This window comes from Dendropsophus ebraccatus, chromosome 1, assembly GCF_027789765.1.
Source record: "Dendropsophus ebraccatus isolate aDenEbr1 chromosome 1, aDenEbr1.pat, whole genome shotgun sequence".
Classification (NCBI taxonomy): Eukaryota; Metazoa; Chordata; class Amphibia; order Anura; family Hylidae; genus Dendropsophus; species Dendropsophus ebraccatus.
In genome coordinates, this window is record NC_091454.1 from 9,941,055 (window position 1) to 9,965,543 (window position 24,489).

Below are 24,489 nucleotides of genomic sequence, written 5' to 3' on the forward strand. Positions count from 1 at the left end.
GCTCTTTCTTGCCAAAGCTTCAGGCAACCATCACAGGACAATGGCCACCTAAGTATCCCAGATTAAACTGTCCGGTATGCTTTATACTGTCCTGAACCAATGGTGCACTTGATCTTGGACAAAGGGCCTCATATTGCAAGCCAATGGCTCCAACCACCGAGCCACCATGATACCAATACCGATTCAGTAAGGCATCACTCAATGGTGAAGATGATGTTTTGTTGCTTCCTCCTTCCAGTGCTAGTGCAGATGAAGCAACAGTTTTGGGAGGAAATGGGCAGAAATTAATAAGATCTTCAGCCATCTGATTTTGCCACGACCCACAATCCCTATAAGTGTATGTTCCAGGAGCAGTCCTGGGGTGGGACTTACATGTCCCCGTTCTCCCTTCTTCATATATATCAGGCACACCGTGTCCTTGCTAGTTTTCACTTAGTTTCTGAGTTTGCAGAGTTTCTCCTTCAGCGCAGTCAATCTAATTCTATCACCTCGAATGCCTTTCTGCAATCGACACTAACCTGAAGATAAGAGAGCCGACGGAACGGTCACGAATCTCGTCCCCAGGCCTGTGCCGCCTCCGCTGGTTCACCGTAGGTGCCCGGACTGATGGCTTCTCTCTGTCCCTGACAATCCAGCAGTGCTGAAAACACGGCACATGAAGAAAAACGCCGCAGACGAAAATAGCAGCGATAGACGGTCTGGTTCCCAGCTTGGCACGTCCTATTAGATTAAAAGAAAATGTCTGTGGACGGACGTGTGAGAGCGGTTTCATCTCAGCACGAGGTGGCGGCGGCCAGAGCCTAAATAATTTCATGATAACCTGACAAAATGGCTGCCCACGGGACCCCCCCCCCATTATATTAAAGCACTCACGATTACATAACAGGGAGTTCTGGAACTTTCTACTATACCGCCATATCTATGTGCTATCACTAAATGGAAACGTTCTTCATATCCAGAGCTGCTCATACCTCCCGATTATGTCGTGAACAGTTGGGTCTATAGGGAGGGTCATTTACATGGCTTCGCCCATGATTACTGTAACCACACCCAAGAAGAACCTAGCTACGCCCATGAATAAGCCCCCAATGTTTACTGACATCTCTGAAGGTCAAATCATTTCCAGTAGTGTACCCACATCTAGATATAACCCTACCCTATTGTGATATACAATGCTCCTATCAAAGACCTCTCTCTAACTAGAGGCTATTAGAGCCATAAACATGCAATCCAGACTCTGGAATAGAAAAAGTTTTGATTCTCCAATCAATTAATCAATCAATCAAATGTTCGCACTCATCGATTGGTAAAATTTGCAAACAGAATTTCAATGTTTTAAGAATAAGGTAAGGTACTGCCGAAAAAACGTATTACTGTAGCACTACAGTGTTTGGTATAATCACAAACTCAATTTACATGGTACCACCTATGAATACTACAACCACACCCATAAGCAACTTAGCCACACCCCTGCATATACCCCCAATTTACTATAATGGATGTTATTTAGTTTGTTATTCAATTGGGGCCACCAATGGAGACATATCCAGACAACCAGTACAAGACTATGATATTAGTTGATATTAGTTAGTCGGCTCCTCCACTTCATCTAGAGGTGACAACTTGCTCAGCTGTCCCAACTCGTCCAGTGATTGGCTGAGCAGGTTGTCACCCTCAGACAAGTCCGTCTCGGAAGTAGAAGTGGATTCGCTGAGCTGGGGACCATGACGTAGGAGGACACTGGGGGAGTGGGGAAAGGTAAGAATGCGCTGTTGGTTATGTTATCTCCATGGGCAGCATCATATGAAAAGTTATTTCTGAGCGGAATACCCCTTTAGCCGAAAAGGTATTTTGCCTTTAAACATCTGCATAGTATTGTCAATCACTTATTGCCTACAAATAATTAAGGAAATTTTTTGACACACTCAGACATTTAATTTAGATGGCTCCACCTATGAATACTACAACCACACCCATGAGCAACTTTGCTACGCCCTTGGATATCCCCCAATGGATGTTATTTAGTTTGTCATTCACTCTTAGGATTATTGGGGGTCACCAACTGAGTCATATTTGCACATCCAGTCTCGGACTATGATATCAGGGCTGAAACGTACCTTTTTTTTTTCTTTTATTATCTATGGTTCCGCCTATGAATAGTGTGACCACACCCATGAGCAACATGGCCACACCCATAAATAAACCCCCAATTTAATCTATAGGAAGTCACTCCATTTGTTATTCGCTCTTAGGCTCCTTTGAGGATCCGATCAGTTGAGGAGCCACTTAGTCAGTCCTTGATATTTGTCCGGAAGAGTCTCTTATGTTCTTTGCCTTTAAGTACAGCATAAGAATTACTGAAATTTCAGCTGAGCCGAGAACTGCGAGCGAGTGAGGGAGAGAGAGAGAGAGGATTCTGTGCCAATAACCCAGTGCTGCAAATCTCTCATTTCTAATTACTAAGCAAGCTGCAAGACTCAAACCCCGAGTGCCAGCCAGTTAGGAAGTCACGCCAGCCGGGCACAACCACCCAACCTATTCAGATTGTCATTGGAATTAAAACGGTGGCCAACAGCCTCTGCACTTATAAGGACTGTTAAATCTGGCAGAACAAGCCTATGGTTTATCTCTTTTTTTTTTGTAACCAATATGGAAATTTTCTATTACGAAGACAATTATATGCAGAAAAAAAAAACTAATAAGAGCAAGATTGAAGGCATATATTCAAGTACTGGTTGGACGTGTGTTACCAAGCTGTGCCTTATTATTATATCTTTTTATTGCCAGGCTTTCCATCTTTATTGCTGTACTTACTTTTAAAGGAGAACTCCATCCAGGACCCATTTTTTCACAATGGCAGATGTTAGAGGAATGAGGGATCAAACATGTTGGATATTAACGCTCTTTCGAACAGTATGGGACCTACGGTTAACCTACTAAGGAGCAAGCCCAAGAGGCTGGTATGGGGCCAATGAAGAAAGGGGACTTTACTGGGCCTAACCCCTTTCTTATTCAGCTGGACCCTTTCCCGAGAGGAAGGATGTTTTGGCACATTAGGAGGTGCAGAGGTGGCCCAAGGGTCATAGAGTGGAATTGACCACTAGGCACTTTCGCTCAGGGTGGCAAAATCCAACACCATAATATACATGCCACTGGAAGGGACATAAGCTGGTCAAACACACTGGCTAAACCTGTCAACTTTGGTGGGACTGACCAACCATCTAACATGCTCTTGAATCTTCTTTAACAACAATTGTTGGGGGAGTTAAGGATCGGGCATGTTGGCGCTTTAACCATCTTTCTAAGAGGGTGGGACCTAAGGAAAACCTACCATGTGGCTGCTATGGGGCCTATGGAGAGGACCAAACTTTGGGCCAATCCCCTTTGTTATTTAGCTGGACCCCCCTCTCGAGAGGAAGTACATTGTTAAAGTAGCCCAATGGTCATAGAGCAGGAAACAATCACTTTTTTGTCTGGGGGACACAAAATCCAATGGGGGGGGTCGTGACGGGAGCCAAATAAGTAAGATGTATGCGGCCAACTTCTCTTTTTCTGGCTTTTTGCCACTTTCGAGAACCAGTTAGTATGTTCAAGCTTGCCAATTCCCCGATTATGACGTTCCCTTTAAGGTCCCTGACTTTGGAACAATATCCCACGGATTAATTGTAACATATTTTTTTGTCAACATCCCTTCCAAGCCTCAATGCATCACGTTCAAATTGCAAATGATTAGCAATGTGATCAAAGCGCTGCCAAACGCGACTCTCCAGACCTCGTTCCTCTTGGTATTTTATTATCTGTCACTTCGTACAAGGGGGAAAGTTTTGACGCAGCCTGTGATCTGTTCTTCCCGGCGAGGCACGATCCAAAACTTTATTGCTTTTTTTCGTGTAAAAATGAGACAGTCTGCATTTTCTTCTGGTCTGTTTCCTCGGAATGTTAAGTGGTAATTATTCTTTCCCGTTATTTCTTTAAACTAATTATGATGCCACCGTTAGACAAACAAAATAATGTCTGGATGAACAATCTGCCGCCGTTGTGGATGTGTCTGGGTGTGGGGAGCCGCCTCAATGAGCCTTCCTGTTTAAAGAGACCACACACACTGCTTTACGTATACCACTCAGGAGACTCCAAAGAGGAGGGGCTTAGGTAAATTTGCATAAAAGGGATTAAAAGGGGTGAGGCTTAATTCAAATATTAGGCTGTAAACACTGTTACTATACTTGTGAAAGATTTTTTATATCTTAATCTAAGTGATCCACTCGATAAGCCCAATGCGCCATTCTTGTAAACCATTAAAATACCATGGCCAAACGATTCACCCTTACAGCCCTTTGACAACCATTTTTTTTTTTTACCGCCACTGGTGACTATTTTCTGTCCATTTCCCAATAGTAAACTTTTTTATGGGTAGCCTATGCTTCTTAAAATGCACCAAGCATGGTCACTAGTAGGCTATGTATGGTCCATCAAACTCAATAGTCCTCCAATGAGTATGCCATTCTATACAACTACCCATCTACAGAAAAATGAGGAGTGAATGGATGTTAGTGTAATCCACTATCAATATTCCTTATAGTCCTAATGGACAGAACCAATAGACGTAGCATTGGTTAAAAGATTATATTCACATAGTACCACATTGTGCAGCTACAGAAGTCCTGGAGAAAGTGATGCCAGCCTTGGTATTTCTATACCCTTTGTTATTAGGTAGGCGTGGGAGTTGAAGTTGTCCCAATATAAGAATATGGAAGTGTTTTTGGAGGTGAGACTGATCATATTTGCAGGACTATAAGAACTGTTGAAATTAAAGGGTGTGTGTTGTTCCCATTGCTGTTCCTAAGGATAATAGTCTGGAGAGTTTTTGGTGTGGTTTGTCATTGGGTTGAAGAACAGTAAGAGGTCACAGTGAAGAATATACTAGATCACAATTGGGATTAAGTGGGGTTAGATTGGAACCCATTATGGTACCCAAAATGACTACCCTCATAGTCCTTATTGCTGTATGTGGAGTACCACTAAACAATTTGGGGGGTTTTGAATAATAATAGATAGAAGTCCATGGAGCTGTTTCTGGAGGTGGAGACGAGATGATGTTTTCAGAACAATAAATTAAGAATTCTTGAAATTAGGGGTAAGTGTTGTTCCCATCACTGTTCCTAAGGAAACTTTGCTGCTCAACCAATGATAGCCGGTCTGGCCATTGTTGGGTGTTTTCATCATTGGGTATTAATAGGAATAGGAAGAGGCTATAATAAAGAATACACCTGTAATTATTGTGAAGGTCATAACTGGGATTGAGTGGGGTTAGACTGGAACCCATTACAGTACCAAAAGTAACTACCTTCATAGTCCTTACTGCTCCATGTGGAGTAACACTAAAAAAAAATTTTTTTTTTATGTTTATGGAAACAAGACAGTTAAAAACAATGCAAATCTTATTTTAAACCCCTCCCATCAAAAAAAGAGTATCCACATATACTATAATGCACCCATAAAAACTTAGCCAACGCCTTATTTTGCACCAGGATAAATCCAAACACAAACTACAATTCTGAATAAAACTCAAGAGATTTTCTCCCTCCTATGGACCTCTATAGATGAAACTAGTGCCAATTCCTGGAATATATGGTCTGTGAGGGTGCATAAGTATACAGCAGAGGGCATACCTGTATATCTGTCACTGTCTTCCAGTTTATTGCGTTATATGCTAAAAAGAGGAGAGTCATATGACACCCTATCTCTGTCATGTAGAAGGGATTGGCAGAACAATAGCGGTCATACACAGCAACGGGTGAGCAAAGATGCTTCAATAGTCTATGGGGAGAGGGTAGACAAGGAGGTCACGCCTAGCTGAGAGGAAGGACAGACTGAGCTAAAAATATGAAAACAACTGTTCTTCACATAAATACCATTATACACATTGTCATTGAACGGTTGCCAGATGGTCACAAGACTGCCGCCCTTTAAGGCTGCAAGAACTGGACCCCCTATTGTTCTACTGAAATGAATGAGGCTGTATGAAAATCTATGATTCCTTTGAGTAAATTAAGGTGATAATTTTATCACTAGATGGTATAGTGCCGATCATTAATCATTTTAATTAAAACAGCACACCAGGTGGCCAGGAGTGGTATTACAAGTAAAAAAAAATTATAAGGAAAAAAATATTGATGTACAATGAGCTGTATGACAGTAGCGGGACACCCCATCTTGATATTGACTTAGGGGGGTTTCTGTGAGCACTCTTGAATGTAAATGTTGTGAACACGCACCCTTCATAATGTGCCCCGTAAATGCAAACCTTTAAAAGTAGAAACAAAGGGATCTATGAGAGTCCTGATGATAATGGCAGGAAAGCCGGATTAAAGTCTTTCTGTAATGCAGGTTTTATAGAAACAACTTCTCAAGGGCAACAATGGCGGCGTTAAGTGGCGGTGAGCAATAAATGAAATGCACAGCAAGGACGTATAGACCATAGTAGAAATTATTCATGTTTCTGCATTCAGATGTGACTCGATTGAAATTATTTTTACTGCTGAGGTTATAAACGAACAAAGATGAGAACATGAGTAACAGGGTCTATAAGATCAGAAAAACAGAGCTGCTTTATACCCGAAACAGCGAGACAGGCAGAATAGTGAGTGCAGCTCTGGAGCATAATACAGGATGTAACTCAGGATCAGTAATGTATGTACACAGTGACCCCACCAGCAGAATAGTGAGTGCAGCTCTAGGGTATAATACAGGATGTAACTCAGGATCAGTAATGTATGTACACAGTGACCTCACCAGCAGAATAGTGAGTGCAGCTCTGGAGGATAATACAGGATGTAACTCAGGATCAGTAATGTAATGTACACAGTGACCCCACCAGCAGAATAGTGAGTGCAGCTCTGGGGTATAATACAGGATGTAACTCAGGATCAGTAATGTATGTACACAGTGACCTCACCAGCAGAATAGTGAGTGCAGCTCTGGGGTATAATACAGGATGTAACTCAGGATCAGTAATGTAATGTATGTACAAAGTGACCCCACCATCAGAATAGTGAGTGCAGCTCTGGGGTGTAATACAGGATGTAACTCAGGATCAGTAATGTAATGTATGTACACAGTGACCTCACCAGCAGAATAGTGAGTGCAGCTCTGGAGTATAATACAGGATGTAACTCAGGATCAGTAATGTAATATATGTACACAGTGACCTCACCAGCAGAATAGTGAGTGCAGCTCTGGAGGATAATACAGGATGTAACTCAGGATCAGTAATGTATGTATGTACACAGTGACCCCACCAGCAGAATAGTGAGTGCAGCTCTGGAGTATAATACAGGATGTTAAGTGTACTGGAGTAAAACCCAGTTCTTACTGAAATAAGGGGGCTGTCTATGTAATACTAGTAAGTTATATATTATTTGTATCCAGTCTAACAGGTAAAGTTACTAAACAAAGGACTCCCCTCTACTAATCTGTTTACATAACCAGACAACCCCTTTAAGATGAGCCGTTAATGGAGATGCCCTTTCATGTGTAATAATTATCCCAGGTCCTCGGCACAATCACCGGCGCTTGGAGCACGGACGGGAAACAGATGAAAAATTAGCGGAGAGAAGTTATTGTTCGTCATGCGCCAAGGTGGCGGGGGTCGACTTGTGAAGTGCGCAAGAAGAAAGCCGGAAGAGTGAAGGAGGCAGAACAAAGACAGATAAGTAGACAGGAGAAAAGTGAATTTACCCGGACGTTACATAACAAACACAGCACGACAGCAAATCTGTTCCAATCTCATTTACAGCCGCTTGTATAATTGAAGGTGACAGGAGAGGTCAGAACAAAGCAAACAGGGGCCATAAAAATGAACCGGATCGCTGCAATGACCGAATGTGTCGTTTTATGATGGCAGATGATACACTGGAATACTAACCGCTAAATGGCCCATTATGGAAGCGTTCGGCTATAAACCCGGCATGTCAACGGGGACGAATAAACGTATCTGCTCCGGCCTTGTCCATCCATCATGTGGTTAGGAAACCCGGCATGGAAGGAGTCCAACCTCCAGAGATATGGAGGAAGGAAGAGCCAGTCTTCTGCCCGCATGGTGGCAATAGTACCGCCACACTGTGTATCACCACACCAATATGTAGGGTTATACCTACTATAATACTGCTCCTCAGGGACAGCTCCAGGTGTCTGCCTCATCCATCCATTATGCACCCATCATCCACACAATCACTTGAGACACCACTAACATACACATTATTGACATTGACTGACTGACACTGACTGACTGATACTGACACACTCAGACACATACACACAGCACATACAAATCTTCTCCCTCTTCATCTCTGTCGGGCTGCTATCCACACTGTGAGGTTGAGGACCTACGGGTCATGTGATCAGGTCCTTCACCCTTTTTCCTGTCTGTGCAGGTCCTGCTCCGTCTCCTGTGTCACTGCACTACAGTGAGTGGGCTAAACATTGGGACCCTCTCCTTCTCTGGGTCCCCAGAGGCAATTACCCAGGTAAGCCCTGTGCTGACGCTGGTCCTACTATAATACTGTTCCTATATACAAGAAAATAACTACTATAATACTGCTCCCTATATACAGGAATATAACTACTATAATACTGCTCTTATGTACAGGAATATAACTACTATATACAGACCCCTATATACAAGAATATACTACTATAATACTGCCCCCTATATACAGGAATATAACTACTATAATACTGCTCCTATATACAAAAATATAACTACTATAATACTGCTCCTATATACAGGAATATACCTACTATAATACTGCCCCCTATATACAGGAATATAACTACTATAATACTGCTCCTATATACAGGAATATATCTACTATAATACTGCTCCTATATACAAGAATATAACTACTATTATACTGCTCCTATATACAGGAATATAACTACTATAATACTGCTCCTATATACAGGAATATAACTACTATAATACTGCTCCTATATACAAAAATATAACTACTATAATACTGTCCCCTATATACAGGAATATAACTACTATAATACTGCTCCTATATACAAAAATATAACTACTATAATACTGCTCCTATATACAGGAATATACCTACTATAATACTGCCCCTATATACAGGAATATAACTACTATAATACTGCTCCCTATATACAAGAATATAACTACTATAATACTGCCTCCTATATACAGAAATATAACTACTATAATACTGCTCCTATATACAGGAATATAACTACTATAATACTGCTCCTATATACAGGAATATAATTACTATAATACTGCCCCTTATATACAAGAATATAACTACTATAATACGGTTCAGGGAAGAAAAAGAGTGCTGCACCTCACACCTATGGCTGATACTTGTACCTCTCGGCTGCATTAACAACATCAGAATTCTGTATGTGAATTGATCAAGCCACACTGCCCCATGTACCGCGTGCAGGTATCTGATACACATGGGTCCCTACACTAAGTCCACACTGTGCCGGTCAGCGACCACCACCCCCGCAGGCGTGCACAGTCAGGGAAGGGAGGCCATGGAACGGCCCTGCAACCCCCATGCCACAGGACCAGACCCAAAAATGCCACACCAAAACCCAGCCAGCACCACCGGCGGAGGAAGCTGCCCCCAAACAGCACAAGTCTGGATAAGGTATTGCACTCACCATAGCTATCAAAGATAGAATGGGACAGACAGGAGGGATTAAAACCATGAGCACTCAGGTGTCTCCTGCTAATTGCGGTTATGTGGGTCTCACCAGGAGGAGTGCAAAACACGGAGAAAAGAGAGAAACAAAATACGGTTCAGGGAAGAAAAAGAGTGCTGCACCTCACACCTATGGCTGATACTTGTACCTCTCGGCTGCATTAACAACATCAGAATTCTGTATGTGAATTGATCAAGCCACACTGCCCCATGTACCGCGTGCATGTATCTGATACACATGGGTCCCTACACTAAGTCCACACTGTGCCGGTCAGCGACCACCACCCCCGCAGGCGTGCACAGTCAGGGAAGGGAGGCCATGGAACGGCCCTGCAACCCCCATGCCACAGGACCAGACCCAAAAATGCCACACCAAAACCCAGCCAGCACCACCGGCGGAGGAAGCTGCCCCCAAACAGCACAAGTCTGGATAAGGTATTGCACTCACCATAGCTATCAAAGATAGAATGGGACAGACAGGAGGGATTAAAACCATGAGCACTCAGGTGTCTCCTGCTAATTGCGGTTATGTGGGTCTCACCAGGAGGAGTGCAAAACACGGAGAAAAGAGAGAAACAAAATACGGTTCAGGGAAGAAAAAGAGTGCTGCACCTCACACCTATGGCTGATACTTGTACCTCTCGGCTGCATTAACAACATCAGAATTCTGTATGTGAATTGATCAAGCCACACTGCCCCATGTACCGCGTGCAGGTATCTGATACACATGGGTCCCTACACTAAGTCCACACTGTGCCGGTCAGCGACCACCACCCCCGCAGGCGTGCACAGTCAGGGAAGGGAGGCCATGGAACGGCCCTGCAACCCCCATGCCACAGGACCAGACCCAAAAATGCCACACCAAAACCCAGCCAGCACCACCGGCGGAGGAAGCTGCCCCCAAACAGCACAAGTCTGGATAAGGTATTGCACTCACCATAGCTATCAAAGATAGAATGGGACAGACAGGAGGGATTAAAACCATGAGCACTCAGGTGTCTCCTGCTAATTGCGGTTATGTGGGTCTCACCAGGAGGAGTGCAAAACACGGAGAAAAGAGAGAAACAAAATACGGTTCAGGGAAGAAAAAGAGTGCTGCACCTCACACCTATGGCTGATACTTGTACCTCTCGGCTGCATTAACAACATCAGAATTCTGTATGTGAATTGATCAAGCCATACTGCCCCATGTACCGCGTGCAGGTATCTGATACACATGGGTCCCTACACTAAGTCCACACTGTGCCGGTCAGCGACCACCACCCCTATGGTGAGCGCAATACCTTATCCAGACTTGTGCTGCTTGGGGGCGACCTTCTCCGCCGGCGGTGCTGGCCGGGTTCTGGTGTGGTGTTTTTGGGTCTGGTCCTGTGGCATGGGGGTCGCAGGGCCGTCCCATGGCCCCCGTTCCCTGGCTGTGCACGCCTGCGGGGTTGGTGGCCACTGACTGGCATGGTGTGGACTTAGTGTAGGGACCCATGTGTATCAGATACCGGCACGAGGTACATGGGGCAGTATGGCTTGATCAATTCATACACAAAATTCTGATGTGTTTTTTATTTAGCCAAGCGGCACTAGTATCAGCCATAGGTGTGATGTGCAGCACTCTGTTTCTTCCCTGAGCCATAACTACTATAATACTGCCCCTATATACAGGAATATAACTACTATAATACTGCTCCTATATACAGGAATATAACTACTATAATACTGCTCCTATATACAGGAATATACCTACTATAATACTGCACTAAGATATATCTATGAGTTTAGCTCACACTATCGCACTCTCCCTCCTCCATGCTTTACACTGCTGGTATAAAGACATATGAAAAAAGAAAACACTTTCCACTTTATTGATTCCTGATAACCCTGGGAGAGGATGCGGCACCATCCATTATATTTATCTGCTATCTTTGCTATTAAGGACACTGCAGTCCGTCCCCGGGAGAGGGTGAGCGGTGTAATGATTGATGTAATAGCTGATGAGATGATTCATCCCTCGTTCTTAAGGCCACAAGGAGACGGTTTCGGGCGCTATAAATATACACGGTGCAGCAGGTAAACAAGGGCTGATATGAGAAGCGTCTATATGGCAGCTGCGCCCGGGTACGTTCCGAGATCCTTGAAGGAAGATTTCATCTAAATACACATAGACATGAAACTAAAGCTAAACTGATCAGAAAAAAAAATAAAAAATCATTTTAATTTCTGCTTTGTATGTGATCAGTGTAATGGATCTGGCAAGAGGGAGTGTCCTGATAGCAAATGTACAAATGGGGGGCTCTGAGCATAGAATAAGTAAGTATAGTAAGAATATAGTTTTAACATAGCCCACACTAGCTTAGTCATATATACAGATCGGCACTTCAGTGCTGAGCTCAACAATGTCTTTGGTTTTCAAATCGGCTGTGCCATTCCAAAGATATGGGCCAAAAGCCTCACATGCATATTAGCTTGTTTGGTACACTGCCGGCTGTCCAACAGTGTCCAGGTGCACCGTTTCTTCGTCCACTAGTAACGCTGCTTCGTTAATTTTCATAATAATTAAGCTAGACGTTGCTCCCAGCCCAAATCATCATGAATATTGATGAAACGATGTCATCAATGGGCAGGGAAAGCAGTGCACTGGGCTCTTGGACAGCCTTTAGTGTACCAAGCAAACAAATTCACGTATAAACTTTTTGATCTATATCTCCGTAACGGCAGAACCGATTCGAGAAGCGAGGATATTGTTGAGACCAGCGGCGCAGCGGCATTCTATGAGCTATGTTAATGCTAGATTCCCTTTAAGTATATTAAGTCATTTTTTTGGATGCTGCTTTGGTTGGGATTGGAGTATAAAACACAATTCTGGATCTGTTTTGTATAATCGTTTACAAATATATGTACCTGTTGTTTTACGGAATTGTCAAAATTAGGATATTTATACCCACCCTCGTCCCTGACCCCCCCATGGGTGAGTATGTAGCGCCCCCATTGGGCAGGGTTTGATGATTTGTCGTGCTGTCAGTGTCACCTTCTTACTGTAGAAGGTTTTCCCAGATGAAGTCTTCTCCCCTATAGCGCCCTGGTTGGTGGTCCAGATGAAAGGACGCCGCGGCACATCTGTTCCTGTTCTCCGGGAGCCGGAGACATATGCGTCTCTGAAATATGCATAGGGCGAATGCAGAAGGGAAACAGAGAAGAATGCACAGAGGAGCCCGGACCTCACGCTGCCTTCCTCCCGATGACTCAAGACTTGTCACATCCCATCACTTCGCTTCAGCGGCGCTATCTGGCGTACCAGGCACTCGGGACTTAAAGAAGCCGCGGTGCAGAAGTCTGGCACATCACACAAGCCGCCAATTCCCTACAAAAGCCCTATGCTGCTTCTCATTCACGAGATCCACAGGGGGCTCCCGGGGCCACATCAGTCCTCGCCTCAGGGGCCCCCCCAGTCTATGACCAGGATTGTCCTGAAGGCTGACTATGGTGGTCTATGGATGGTAGGCGGTAATATAGGATGGATGTCATATACCGATATAAGACCAGCGTTATTATCATCTGTAATAGAAGTGTACCGTGTAGCAGAGCCGAGTTTGTCACAACGCTAAATAAGTGGAATCTCCCCTTACTTTACCCATTTCTCCATGGACGAACCTGCCGAGCTTGTGCTTATACACAGATGTCCATGTGAACAAGAAGAACTGCAGTGTTAAGCATGGTGAAGAATAAGCAGAGCTGCAGTGTAAAGCATGGCTCAGAGCTGTAGTGTAAAGCATGGTGAAGAATAAGCAGAGCTGCAGTGTAAAGCATGGCTCAGAGCTGTAGTGTAAAGCATGGTGAAGAATAAGCCGAGCTGCAGTGTAAAGCATGGCTCAGAGCTGTAGTGTAAAGCATGGTAAAGAATAAGCAGAGCTGTAGTGTAAGGCATGGCTCAGAGCTGTAGTGTAAAGCATGGTAAAGAATAAGTAGAGCTGTAGTGTAAGGCATGGTGAAGAATAAGCAGAGCTGTAGTGTAAGGCATGGTGAAGAATAAGCAGAGCTGTAGTGTAAAGCATGGTGAAGAATAGACAGAGCTGTAGTGTAAAGCATAGTGAAGAATAAGCAGAGCTGCAGTGTAAAGCATGGTGAAGAATAAGCAGAGCTGCAGTGTAAAGAATGGTGAAAAATAGGCAGAGCTGTAGTGTAAAGCATGGCTCAGAGCTGCAGTGTAAAGCATGGTGAAGAATAAGCAGAGCTGCAGTGTAAAGCATGGTGAAGAATAAGCAGAGCTGCAGTGTAAAGCATGGAGAAGAGCTGCAGTGTAAAGAATGGTGAGGAATAAGCAGAGCTGCAGTGTAAAGCATGGTGAAGAATAAGCAGAGCTGCAGTGTAAAGCATGGTAAAGAATAAGCAGAGCTGCAGTGTAAAGCATGGTAAAGAATAAGCAGAGCTGCAGTGTAAAGCATGGAGAAGAGCTGCAGTGTAAAGCATGGTGAACAATAAGCAGAACTGCAGTGTAAAGCATGGTGAACAATAAGCAGAGCTGTAGTGTAAAGCATGGAGAAGAATAGGCAGTGTAAAGCATGGCTAAGGATCAGAGGATCAGTATGAACTCCTGGATCTTCTCATACTATACTCGTAATGGCATCTCTACATCTCCTTAGGCTGATGTCCTGCTGGGCTTGAGGTTATGCATAGTAGTTAGTCTGAATAGGCAGAGCTGCAGTGTAAAGCATGGTGGAGGATCAGAGGAGCAGTATAACTCCTGAGTGTTCACCTAGATGGATATAGGGAGAGTTTATAACAAATGAGAAACCTACAATCACATTTTTTATTTTTAAGGTGGAATTCCATTTAAGGCGGAAATTCTATTTAAGGTGGAATCCCCCTTTAATTATCTATAGTTTCAGCCACTTCCCTCACTTTTATCCTTTGGGTGAATACATGAATACAGCTCAAGAGCTTACTTTTTTTTTTAAGGAGGAAATTTTTGGCGGAATTTCTTTTTAAGGTGGAATTTCTGTTTGAGGTGGAAATTCTCCTTAAGGTGGTATTACTTTTTAAATATCCATCTATCTATATCCCGAGTCCTCGCCACCGTTCCCCTCATCGTTCTCATAATGTGAATAATTTCACCGCAGGGACGGTAAACTCGCCGGACAATGTCAATCAAAACAAACACGAATTGGGGACGATGAAGAAATTAATTTGCATGTAATACAAGGCGTCTAATGAACAGCGACGCGGGAGGCGCCATCCTCTCCCTCAGCTTTGGATTTAACATTTTCACTTGTCTTGATTAATCAAAACAAAATATAATTCGCTAACAAGGGATAATTGTCCTGTACGGCGGCGGAGACGTCTCCCGGCCCCTGGAATTAAAGGGCCGCTCCGATTTTATGGAAATGAAGCTAAATCATCAGGTCATTAAAAGTTCTGAAACTTTATCATACACTTTCTTTTATTTACGCTCTGATTGCTGTCAATGAACTGAATACTAGCACATCAACAAAATACCGCAATACTGTGCGTATAAAATACCTTCATATAGTGCCCAAATAATGCACATATAGTGCTAGAACTGCTTAAACAACAACAGCCCTATATAGAGCTAAAATAATTTTCCACATAGCGCTTGAATAATACCGACATATATCGATCCAATAATGCTCCTATATAATGTACAAATAATACCTCCATATAGTGATCCAATGAGGTCACCATACAGAGATCACATAAAACCAACTATGCTGCATAAATAACACCCCCATATAGTGCACAAATAATACCCACATACAGTGATCCTTTAATACCCCTATATAATGTATGAATAATACTTCCATACAGTGTCCATATAATACCCTATATTGTGCTCAAATAATGCTCCCTCTATATTGCACAAATAATACCCCCATATAATGATCCAGTAACACTTCTATAAAATGTATAAATAATACCCCAATATAGTGAGTAAATAATGCTCCAACATGATGTACATATAATACCTTAATATAGTGTTCATATATTACCCCGTATGGTTTTCAAATAACACCCCAGATAGTGCTCAAATAGTATCTCCATATAGTGCTCAAATCGTATCTCCATATAGTGCCTATATAGTATCCCCATATAGTGCTCAAAAAGTATCCCCATATAGTGCTCAAATAATAACCCCCATTTAGTGCCTATATAGTATCCCCATATAGTGCTCAAAAAAATCCCCATATAGTGCTTAAATAGTATCTCTATATAGTGCTCAAATAGTATCCCCATATAGTGCTCAAATCGTATCTCCATATAGTGTTCAAATAATATCCCCATATAGTGCTCATAGTATAGTCATAAAGTGCTTATATAGTATCGCCATATAGTGCTCATATAGTATCGTCATAAAGTGCTTATATAGTATCGCCATATAGTGCTCAATTAATATCCCCATATAGTGCTCACATAGTATCCCCATATAGTGCTCAAATAGTATCCCCATATAGTGCTTATTTAGTATCATATAAATAGTGCTTGTATAGTATCCCCATATAGTGATCAAATTATATACCCATATAGTGCTTATATAGTATCCCCATATAGTGCTCAAATAATATCCCCATATAGTGCTTATATAGTATCCCCATATAGTGCTCAAATAATATCCCCATATAGTGCTTATATAGTATCCCCATATAGTGCTCAAATAATATCCCCATATAGTGCTTATATAGTATCGCCATATAGTGCTCAAATAATATCCCCATATAGTGCTTATATAGTATCCCCATATAGTGCTCAAATAATATCCCCATATAGTGCTTATATAGTATCCCCATATAGTGCTCAAATAATATCCCCATATAGTGCTTATATAGTATCCCCATATAGTGCTCAAATAGTATCCCAGCATCCCAGCATGAGCACTGTACCCCATGTACAGTGCTTAGTATGTGTCCACAGCGGCCACTAGTGGTAAGATGTAGTATTACAGGCCGACCATCACATTACAGGTCACCAGTATCGTACACTAGGACTCTCTGCTGGGACTCTCTGTAGAGGACGATCCGGGCTGGGACTCTCCGTAGAGGACGATCCGGGCTGGGACTCTCCGTAGAGGACGATCCGGGCTGGGACTCTCCGTAGAGGACGATCCGGGCTGGGACTCTCCGTAGAGGACGATCCGGGCTGGGACTCTCCGTAGAGGACGATCCGGGCTGGGACTCTCCGTAGAGGACGATCCGGGCTGGGACTCTCCGTAGAGGACGATCCGGGCTGGGACTCTCCGTAGAGGACGATCCGGGCTGGGACTCTCCGTAGAGGACGATCCGGGCTGGGACTCTCTGTAGAGGACGATCCAGGCTGGGACTCTCTGTAGAGGATGATCCGGGCTGGGACTCTCTGTAGAGGACGATCCGGGCTGGGACTCTCCGTAGAGGACGATCCGGGCTGGGACTCTCTGTAGAGGATGATCCGGGCTGGGACTCTCTGTAGAGGATGATCCGGGCTGGGACTCTCTGTAGAGGACGATCCGGGCTGGGGACCTCATTCTATGACGTCATTAGAATTTTATTTTTACTCCAGGAGAAGAACCTTCAGACGACTTAACATGCTTCTCATAAAAGACTATAAAGCTGCCATGTGGCGTAATGTCTTACAAGACTTTGACCTCTAAAGAGAAGACGTAGAAGAGGGTGATGTATAATGAGGAGTATACGGGGGCGGGGCCAGGGCGGGGGCGTGGTCACCAGCAGCCGGGTGCACCAGGGCCCAACAATGGGAAAGACTGGCAAATGGAGCCACAGTCTTTCGTCCCGCCAGGGGGTCGGAGGCCGTTACGTTCTTGATCCTGTCTTATATACATGGGTAAAATTAAAGGGGCACTCAGTACTGAGTCCTCCCACAATCCTCTCTGTCAGATAGCACTATATAAGTGACTCTCTTCAGTGCGACAGGGCGAGAAGCAGTTTGGAAAAGGGGCGAGGTCTATGGGACGTTGCTGGGCTGAGAAGCCGCCTACTGCAGCAGGACCCTCCCCCCGCTGTGGTAGATCCAGTAAGCTCCGCCTCCCGGATAAACAAAACCCATTCAGCTGCCAACCGATAATATAATCCTCTTCTGTCCTGGGTGTCTCTCTACCTGGACTCTGAATATCCACCATCTATAGCCATGTCCTGTTATAGTCCTTTACTGCTTTATAGCACGTGCACCCTCGTGCAACCGGCACCATAAAAACATCAGTTGCCCTTTAATGCAGCCTTAGGCCATGTTCACACGCTCGCTCCACAGTGTGCACTGACAGGATTTTCTGCGGCCGCTATTCATTGAATAGCGGCTGCAGAAAGCTGACATGTCAGTTTCCTGCGACGCCGCTAGGGTTTTCCGGCCGGAGCGTATACTATGGGGGAGTTTTATCACACATGGTGTAAAGTGAAACTGGCTCAGTTGCCCCTAGCAACCAATCAGATTCCACCTTTCATTTTCCAAAGACTCTGTGAGGAATGAAAGGTGGAATCTGATTGGTTGCTAGGGTCAACTGAGCCAGCTTCACTTTACACCATGTTTGATAAAACTTCCCCATAGATTACACTCCTGGATTCCCTCAGCCTGCAGCACTATGATAGTACCGTACTAATCACAGCCATCGCAACAACGGCCATGATTGCTGCGGAACTTACGTTGTGTGAACATGGCCTTAACCTCTAGGTCTCATTACTTTCCTGGAATGTATAGACAGTAAATGTTCCATCTCTCTCCCTGTCTGTCTGTCTCTCTCTCTCTCTGGTCCCCCCCCCCTCTCTCTCTCTCTCTGGTCTCTCTCTCTCTCTTGTCTCTCTCTCTGGTCCCCCCTCTCTCTCTCTCTCTCTGGTCTCTCTCTCTCTGGTCTCTCTCTCTGGTCCCCCCCCCCCCCTCTCTCTCTCTCTGGTCTCTCTCTCTCTCAGCAGGTACCTCTGATAGGTCTCATTACTTTCCTGGAATGTATAGACAGTAAATGTTCCATCTCTCTCCCTGTCTCTCTCTCTCCCCCTATGGTCTCTCTCTCTGGTATCTCTCTCTCTCTGCTCTCTCTCTCTCTGGTCTCTCTCTCTCTCTCTCTGCTCTCTCTCTCTCTCTGGTCTCTCTCTGTTTCTCTCTGGTCTCTCTCTGTCTCTCAGCAGGTACCTCTGATAGGTCTCATTACTTTTCTGGAATGTATAGACAGTAAATGTTCCATCTCTCTCCCTGTCTGTCTGTCTCTCTCTCTCTGGTCCCCCCCCCCCTCTCTCTCTCTCTCTCTCTCTCTCTCTCTCTCTCTCTCTCTTGTCTCTCTCTCTGGTCCCCCCCCTCTCTCTCTCTCTCTCTCTGGTCTCTCTCTCTCTCTTGTCTCTCTCTCTGGTCCCCCCCCCTCTCTCTCTCTCTGGTCTCTCTCTCTCTCTTGTCTCTCTCTCTGGTCTCTCTTTCTCTCTGGTCTCTCTCTTGTCTCTCTCTCTCTCTCTCTGGTCTCTCTCTCTCTCTCTCTGGTCTCTCTCTCTCTCAGCAGATACCTCTGATAGGTCTCATTACTTTCCTGTAATGTATAGACAGTAAATGTTCCATCTCTCTCCCTCTCTCTCTCTCTGGCCTCTCTCTGGTCCCTCTCTCTCTCTCTCTCTCTGGTCTCTCTCTCTCTGGTGTCTCTCTCTCCCAGCAGGTACCTCTGATAGGTCTCATTACTTTCCTGAAATGTATAGACAGTAAATGTTCTATCTCGCTCTCTCTCCCTCTCTCTCTCTCTCTGGCCTCTGTCTTTCTGGTCTCTCTCTCTCCCAGCAGGTACCTCTGATAGGTCTCATTACTTTCCTGAAATGTATAGACAGTAAATGTTCTATCTCGCTCTCTCTCCCTCTCTCTCTCTCTCTGGCCTCTGTCTTTCTGGTCTCTCTCTCTCCCAGCAGGTACCTCTGATAGGTCTCATTACTTTCCTGGAATGTATAGACAGTAAATGTTCCATCTCTCTGGTCTCTCTCTCTCTCTCTCTCTCTGGTCTCTCTCTTTCTCAGCAGGTACCCCTGATAGGTCTCATTACTTTCCTGGAATGTATAGTAAATGTTCTATCTCGCTCTCTCTCTCTCTCTTCCTCTCTCTGGTCCCTCTCTCTCTCTCTCTCTCTCTCTCTCTGGCCTCTCTCTCTCTGGTCTCTCTCTCTCTCAGCAGGTACCTCTGATAGGTCTCATTACTTTTCTGGAATGTATAGACAGTAAATGTTCCATCTCTCTCCCTGTCTCTCTCTCTGGTCTCTCTCTCTGGTCCCTCTCTCTGGTCCCTCTCTCTCTCTCTCTGGTCTCTCTCTCTGGTCTCTCTCTCTCTCAGCAGGTACCTCTGATAGGTCTCATTACTTTCCTGGAATGTATAGACAGTAAATGTTCCATCTCTCTCCCTGTCTCTCTCTCTGGTCTCTCTCTCTGGTCCCTCTCTCTCTCTCTCTGGTCTCTCTCTCTGTTTCTCTCTGGTCTCTCTCTTTCTCAGCAGGTACCTCTGATAGGTCTCATTACTTTCCTGGAATGTATAGACAGTAAATGTTCCATCTCTCTCCCTGTCTCTCTCTCTGGCCTCTGTCTCTCTGGTCTCTCTCTCTCTGTCTCTCTGGTCCCTCTCTCTCTCTCTCTCTCTCTCTCTGTCTCTCTGCTCTCTCTCTCTGTCTCTCAGCAGGTACCTCTGATAGGTCTCATTACTTTCCTGGAATGTATAGACAGTAAATGTTCCATCTCTCTCCCTGTCTCTCTCTCTGGTCCCTCTCTCTCTCCCTGTCTGTCTCTCTGGTCCCTCTCTCTCTCTCTCTCTCTCTCTCTCTCTCTTCCTCTCTCTCTCTCTGGTCTCTCTCTCTCTGGTCTCTCTCTCTCAGCAGGTACCTCTGATAGGTCTCATTACTTTCCTGGAATGTATAGACAGTAAATGTTCCATCTCACTCTCCCCGGGGACTCGGCGGACGTGATCTATGACGTCCCGTATGGCGCTCCCCTGTGAGACTCTCACATTATGCGGGTTTGGTGCTCGGGCTGGAGGAGGCCGGACGAGGAGTCTGCGCCATTCTCTTCAATCTTGTGCCTCCCGTTTGTCGGGAAAGTCTCATTACAGGTAGAGAGCGACATTAAGCAGCGGGATCCTCCTGGAAATGGAAACACTCTCTCGCTTCTATCTTTCAATTACGGCGTTTTACATCTGGCGGAATGAAGATTCCAGCAGGTGACATTGGTGGGAAGCGCAATAAATATGGAGCGCCGGGACGTTAATGGCTCCGGAAAATAACGGACGCACCACCACTGTGCGAGGAGGTGCCAAACAAACCTGTGAAGGTCAGAACCTTCTAGAGAGAGGACACCTGCAGGCCGCATGTCATCCGGAGAAACTCTACTATATGTCCTTCAGTCAGGGGGGCTCGTTCTGTGTAGGTGAGACCCTGTGATGGTGGCTCGTTCTGTGTAGGTGAGACCCTGTGATGGTGGCTCCTCCTGTGTAGCTGAGACCCTGTGATGGTGGCTCCTCCTGTGTAGGTGAGACCCTGTGATGGTGGCTTGTACTGTGTAGGTGAGACCCTGTGATGGTGGCTCCTCCTGTGTAGGTGAGACCATGTGATGGTGGCTCGTACTGTGTAGGTGAGACCCTGTGATGGTGGCTTGTCCTGTGTAGATGAGACCCTGTGATGGTGGCTTGTCCTGTGTAGGTGAGACCATGTGATGGTGGCTCGTACTGTGTAGGTGAGACCCTGTGATGGTGGCTCGTTCTGTGTAGCTGAGACCCTGTGATGGTGGCTCCTCCTGTGTAGCTGAGACCCTGTGATGGTGGCTCCTCCTGTGTAGGTGAGACCCTGTGATGGTGGCTTGTACTGTGTAGGTGAGACCCTGTGATGGTGGCTCCTCCTGTGTAGGTGAGACCATGTGATGGTGGCTCGTACTGTGTAGGTGAGACCCTGTGATGGTGGCTTGTCCTGTGTAGATGAGACCCTGTGATGGTGGCTTGTCCTGTGTAGGTGAGACCATGTGATGGTGGCTCGTACTGTGTAGGTGAGACCCTGTGATGGTGGCTCCTCCTGTGTAGGTGAGACCATGTGATGGTGGCTCGTACTGTGTAGGTGAGACCCTGTGATGGTGGCTCCTCCTGTGTAGGTGAGACCCTGTGATGGTGCCTTGGCCATGGTTGTCAATCTTATGTAGATGACATCCTGTGATGGTGGCTCGTATTGTGTAGGTGAGACCCTGTGATGGTGGCTCGTACTGTGTAGGTGAGACCCTGTGATGGTGGCTCGTACTGTGTAGGTGAGACCCTGTGATGGTGGCTTGTCCTGTGTAGGTGAGACCCTGTGATGGTGGCTCGTACTGTGTAGGTGAGACCCTGTGATGGTGGCTCGTACTGTGTAGGTGAGACCCTGTGATGGTGGCTCGTACTGTGTAGGTGAGACCCTGTGATGGTGGCTTGGCCGTGGTTGTCAGTCTTATGTAGATGAGACCCTGTGATGGTGGTTTGGTGGTGGTTGTCAGTCTTATGTAGATGAGATCCTGTGATGGTGGCTCCTCCTGTGTAGATGAGATCCTGTGATGGTGGCTTGGCCGTGGTTGTCAGTCTTATGTAGATGAGATCCTGTGATGGTGGCTTGGCCGTGGTTGTCAGTCTTATGTAGATGAGATCCTGTGATGGTGGCTTGGTGGTGGTTGTCAGTCTTATGTAGATGAGATCCTGGGATGGTGGCTCCTCCTGTGTAGATGAGATCCTGTGATGGTGGCTTGGCCGTGGTTGTCAGTCTTATGTAGATGAGATCCTGTGATGGTGGCTTGGCCGTGGTTGTCAGTCTTATGTAGATGAGATCCTGTGATGGTGGCTTGGCCGTGGTTGTCAGTCTTATGTAGATGAGATCCTGTGATGGTGGCTTGGCCGTGGTTGTCAGCCTTATGTAGATGAGATCCTGTGATGGTGGCTTGGCCGTGGTTGTCAGTCTTATGTAGATGAGACCCTGTGATGGTGGCTTGGCCGTGGTTGTCAGTCTTATGTAGATGAGATCCTGTGATGGTGGCTTGGCCGTGGTTGTCAGTCTTATGTAGATGAGATCCTGTGATGGTGGCTTGGCCGTGGTTGTCAGTCTTATGTAGATGAGATCCTGTGATGGTGGCTTGGCCGTGGTTGTCAGTCTTATGTAGATGAGATCCTGTGATGGTGGCTTGGCCGTGGTTGTCAGTCTTATGTAGATGAGATCCTGTGATGGTGGCTTGGCCGTGGTTGTCAGTCTTATGTAGATGAGACGATCTGATGAATGACATTAATATGCAAATCAATTTACCTCAATTATTAAGTAAAGCTGAAGGAATGGACTGTCAGAGGACTTCATTACAGGACCGCCAGCAGTGTAATTACCTAGAGAGGCCTCATTAGGATCAGAGAGATAGATGACATTACCCACAGTGCTTTGCAGTCTACAAGGCCGAGGTCTTTAGCATTTCAATAAGGTAATCTGCTCCTTCCCTATAACCTTCTCAGTCCCTATATTCACACTAAAGTCCTTACTCCTTACAGGGTCCCTGGTGCCGCTCCATCCCCATAACCCACACAGAAGCTCAGGCTCCAGCACCTGGCGCCCCCAAGACCCTCAGGCCATTCCCCTCAATGCTATTGTTGTCAGATGTATAGAAAAGTAGTCCTTAGAAGGTCCTACCATCCACGCTGAGATTCAGATGGTAGTGCTCCTTTAATAAAGTGTCATTTAGGTGGTAGTGCCCCCTTTATAGAGTGTTATTTACATGGTAGTGCCCCTATAATAGAGTGTAATTTAGATGGTAGTACCCCTATAATACAGTGTTATTTAGATGGTAGTACCTCTATAATAGAGTGTAATTTAGATGGTAGTGCCCCTATAATACAGTGTAATTTAGATGGTAGTACCCCTTTATAGAGTTTTATTTAGGTGGTAGTACCCCTATAATAGTGTTATTTAGATGGTAGTGCCCCTTTATACAGTGTTATTTAGGTGGTAGTGCCCCTATAATAGTGTTATTTAGATGGTAGTACCTCTATAATAGAGTGTTATTTAGATGGTAGTACCCCTATAATAGTGTTGTTTAGATGGTAGTACCCCTATAATAGAGTGTCATTTATATGGTAGTACCCCTATAATAGAGTGTTATTTAGATAGTAGTGTCCCCCTAAATAGAGTGTCATTTATATGGTAGTGCCCCTATAATACAGTGTTATTTATATGGTAGTACCCCTATAATACAGTGTTATTTAGATGGTAGTGCCCCTATAATAGAGTGTTATTTAGATGGTAGTACCCCTATAATAGAGTGTTAGTTAGATGGTAGTGCCCCCTTACTTGGACTCGCAGTAACACTCTCTCAGTATATACGCCACCTCACGTAGCGCCCCGTGTCCGTCTGATGTATAGTTTTCGCTCCTCTCCTCACCTGTCCATTAAACACCATCCCACTAATTGGAAGCAAATCACAATCTGACGACATCAGGACGGACGTGAACCCATTATCCTCGGCCATTATCTCCACCTATTACGGACAATTGTGTGTGAGTGGTGAGCGGGTGCAGCGGGGGGCCGTCATCACCGGCCGTTGCTTTATGGCAGCTGCATTCCATTACCGCAGATTGGGGGGGGGGGGGGGATGCACCGGAAATAGAAAAAGATATCAATTAGAGGGCTGGGAGCTATTATCCAGGCAGCCTGCTCACAACAAAGTTGCAGGCTGCCGTTCACACTCCGCCGGGGTCTTTTGTCGCAGTTGTAAGATGGTAGAGAGCGGTCAGATAAAAGGAAACTCTCCACTAGGTCATTTCTGCAAGAAAAAGCATC

At 45.2% G+C, this 24,489-nt stretch overlaps 1 protein-coding gene across 3 annotated transcripts in view; it reads right to left on the reverse strand.

Annotated features, from left to right (window-relative positions):
* The window catches only part of LARGE1 (LARGE xylosyl- and glucuronyltransferase 1), a 259,607-nt gene that overhangs the window by 222,500 nt on the left and 12,618 nt on the right, over positions 1-24,489 (reverse strand). Inside the window, exon 1 of one of the 3 annotated variants that reach the window (XM_069966514.1) lies at positions 519-547. The exons of the other annotated variants lie outside the window; for them this stretch is intronic. The gene's annotated coding sequence lies outside the window, so the exon portion shown is untranslated. Of the gene's footprint in view, positions 1-518; positions 548-24,489 lie in introns of those variants that run through there. 3 annotated transcript variants of the gene reach the window in all.